Source organism: Biomphalaria glabrata, chromosome 6 (assembly GCF_947242115.1).
Source record: "Biomphalaria glabrata chromosome 6, xgBioGlab47.1, whole genome shotgun sequence".
In the NCBI taxonomy this organism is placed as follows: domain Eukaryota; kingdom Metazoa; phylum Mollusca; class Gastropoda; family Planorbidae; genus Biomphalaria; species Biomphalaria glabrata.
In genome coordinates this window covers 30,599,013-30,602,923 of record NC_074716.1, presented here as the reverse complement: position 1 = coordinate 30,602,923, position 3,911 = coordinate 30,599,013, and the positions used below count along the sequence as shown (strand labels likewise).

General features: G+C 39.2%; 1 protein-coding gene across 2 annotated transcripts in view; it reads left to right on the top strand.

The window, feature by feature from the left end:
• The first annotated feature begins 2,255 nt into the window (after window positions 1-2,255).
• The window catches only part of LOC106077013 (metabotropic glutamate receptor 1-like), a 163,023-nt gene continuing 161,367 nt past the window's right edge, over window positions 2,256-3,911 (top strand). The window contains exon 1 of one of the 2 annotated variants that reach the window (XM_056032201.1): window positions 2,256-3,497. The gene's annotated coding sequence lies outside the window, so the exon portion shown is untranslated. The remainder of the gene's footprint in view (window positions 3,498-3,911) is intronic. The other variant, XM_056032202.1, reaches the window with a different exon arrangement.

Genomic DNA, 3,911 nt, shown 5'->3' with positions numbered 1-3,911 from the left:
CCTGAACTACATTGATTGTGAGGTTGCTACTAATATTTCTAATGAAGAGTGGAAGAAAGACTTCATATTTTTCATCGGAAGTTTTTGCAATGGGTTGTTTTCCAATGAAATGCATGTGCATGTTAAATTTTTTCAAACAAAGCTTTTCCATTTCTCCAGGTAAGCAAATGAAAACAGGTTTTGTCATTTTCCGTTGTTGAAAGGTGAAACTATTAATAGTAAAACGGTTGAAAAGTACACGACTAATTTGGATTCCTTTGTTGTGGAATTTGAAAGCAAATTTTAAGACGTCATAGAACTTGGAACCAGTTTTCAATACCCTCAGATCACCATTTAGTGCAGAAGCACTAAATCAGGTCCCTGATACATACCTCCAAGCAAATTATGGACTGAAAGAGAAGTTCCAGTGAGTTCTTTCTGCAGGAATTTTATGGGTGCCAGAAGCTATATTTACACACTTAAAAAAACTTTGATGCTAAACTTTAAGATTTTTTGGGTCTACAGACATTTATGAACAACAATTTTCTTGTTTGAAAATAAACAAGTGTAAGAATAGGTCGATATTGACTGACTATAATTTAACAGCAGTCACGGGGATAACAACTAGTAAGCTAGTTCTATACTTCCGGAATATCATGCTTCTGTTGCTAGTTTGTAATGAGGATAGTTTTGTTGCTTCCTCAGTTTATAAGCTCCTAGCTTTTCATTTTCCTTTTTTCATTTGTGAGATTGCCTCCGAAACCAGGTCAGAGGAGCTTCGTTTGTTGATGTCATTTAAAATTGTACTCTTTAAAAACCGCGCTCGGTTCACAACACCTGAAGCACACACACTGCTCTACCGCGCAGATTAGTTAAAAGAATTTGTTTTCCATCGTTTTAACTCTAATCCAACAATACTGAAATATTGAAATAGTACTATTTACACAGTTTTTAAGTCCAAGTGAAGACAACTTCCGGCTGAGCAAAAACGCAATTCGAATCTGAATATTTCGACATATAGCCCATTTCTTTTGTCTCTTCATCACAATCATTGAAAAAATTTTTTTAACTGGAAACAGAAGTTTCCAAACTTTTTTAGATATTGAAATTGATTTATTTTTAATATAATATATATAAATAATATAGATATATGCATTTTTAAACTTATGGCATATGGATACAACAGATTTCCGTAGGTATTCGCGGGCCTCTTAAAACGTTCTGGCGAGGTGCATTTGGCTCGCGAACCATTATTTGCCCACCCCTGGACTAGATTGAGAATAAGTATTATGTGTGTGTTTGAGAGAGAGAGAGAGAGAGAGAGAAAGAGAAGGAGAGAGAGAGACTGTGAAAATGGATTTTCCTAACCATAGAGATTTAATTATAGTAGACATCTATGTTAGTTTTAATAATGTGATTCTGAGAAAGTGAAACACGAGTTGAGACGTCAGAACGTCTACAGGGTTGGAACGACACCAACATGAAGTGCAGAGCACATTCCATCACGCGCGTGTGTGTGTCCAGACACACATCCATTGAACCAAACTTGTTAGTTCACCAGTAACACGGCCAGGTCACTCTTACACCACACCAGTGTTTAAGTCCATTTCGCCCAGTTTTATTACAAATACACCGTACTTACCAGCATTATATCACGATGTACTCATAAAGGTCACACGTTTCACTTATCGCTGTTTCCCCCTCTCCCATCCCTGTTCTCGCACCCCAGAGGCGTTGTTGCACCCTAGCTCAACGCGGCTCCCTTTTATTACACCCGAGTAGAAGCTGTAGGCGCTAGAATAGAAGGAACAGTGAAATCAAGGGAAAGCAACTCAGATAATAATTTGTCTAAGAAAAGCATAAAACAGGAATGTGAGATATATTGGGGAGGGGAATGAGAGAGAGAAAGAGAGAGAGAGAGGGAGAGAGAGAGAGAGGGGCATATATAGAGAAAGAGGGTGGTCGACTTCAAAGGAAAACGAAGTCTACTCATGAGTCGCTCACTGTTCCCTGTCTCCCTCCCAGTCACCAACAACCACGGGGAGGAGGGCACAGAGCAAGGGACGTGACTAGTGCTCACCGCATGGCGAGCCCAGTGGGAACTGGGACAAGGGAGGGAACGGAAGTCCAACTGGTGTCTGATCAGCTGATTCGAAAACGTCTTCCTCTTCCATTCTTATACCATGTTTTAACCCTCTCTCTCTCTCTCATCTTTTCATTCATACCATTTAATTAACTGGGGTAGTAATAAACTGCAGTATTTCCATTCAATGCTTCTTTCATTCCAGCCTGTCTGTCAGTCTTTCCTTGCTGACGTTGTATTTCAACGAGAACCTTACCACTCACAAGTATAAATCAGTACAGAAAACTTCCACAAGTACGCTGCGTACCGGACTGTTAGTATGCACTTTATATACACATTTCTGAGCATAGTGGGAGCACATCACTCATACACAGTACAATGCTTTAGGGAGCAGTGTACTCACTCTGAGACATTGTGACGCCCCTACCCCTGCTCACACCAAGTGGCGGACTCGGGGAGCGTGATCGTGGATGGGCATTCTTCTCCGGGCCCCACAATGAAACGGATATTGTTTTGTGGCTGTCTTAAAACTTGTGTATCGGTAAACAACTTGTACCAACTTGTTAATTGAAGTGTTTTACAAGTAATAGTAGACGGCTGCTTGGTGCAGGGCAAGAACAACAACACGCTAAGGAACGAAGTGCTGAACGGATTGACACTTTGGGTGTGTCTAAACGTGCTAAGGATACATTGCTAGTATTCCATGAGGAACAGTGTCGAATTCATGCTTATTTCAGACCAAGTGCTAAGGTGTAAGGGGACCTAAGTGCTAAGGTGTAAGGGGACCTAAGTGCCGCAATAATTCTGACATTTTGTTAGTGTGTTTCAGACACAGTTCTTATGTGTGTCGCACACATTGCTACAGTGTGTTGGACACAGTATTATGATGTGTAGTCTGAAAACATTTAAAATGAAAAACTTCTATAACATGAATATGTTTCAAGGACAAAGACATGTACAACAGGATTAAAAACTTTTTTTAATTGTTGAAATTTTATCGTGTTAAAAAAGAACGCACTGAATTCTGAACATAACATTTATATCTATCTGTTCAATATACTTTTGAAGAGTATAGCTAAACACTTGAAGCACGGTCGTGTTAGCGCTTCGAAAGTTTTTCCTTTATAATATTCCTTCCTCCTTTCCAGCCTGTCCCATGTGGAGGGAGTTGTACGCCAGACCCAAAGTTTTCTACCACAAGTTTTCACAGGACGAGAACTCTGGTCCGCATCTGGTCTTCTATGTCTTGATGTTTTGTTTGATTTACTTTCTGGGCATTTGTTACGTGACCTGCCATCAGGCTTCAAGTCACAAGAGAAGGACCTTTTTTTTTTCTTTCTCTGGAGTAGCTCAGGCTGTTAGGATACAGTTTTGAACAATACAGATTTTTTGTGTGGATTTTTTTTGTCAATTTCATTTGGATTAATCCTTGAATGTAAGTACTGTAGAGTTAGCTAGTTATCTCATGGTATATTCTCAACTCTAGTGACGTAATTCTATAGATATCCGATTCTAGATTTAAAGCATGACATCTGAGCTGTCTTTACTAACACTGGTTCAGTACTATCTATGACGAGATATGGGTAGTTAGTCATGATCTAAACGTCCGGAACCTACCACTCCCATTGTGAATATGGTGGTTGACTATGTCATGGGTTATGACTTATGTATGGGTTAAAGAGAGCGACACATTTAATTATTAAGGGTACAGAGAACATATTTTTAACTTGACGAAACTTTCTGTTATTTGGATTAATGGGTGCAGTAGTTCCTGATGATTAAGGATAAGATTTAGGGTTAAGGTTAGTAATAATATATAGTGCGCAAATTCTTATCTTATCTTATATGC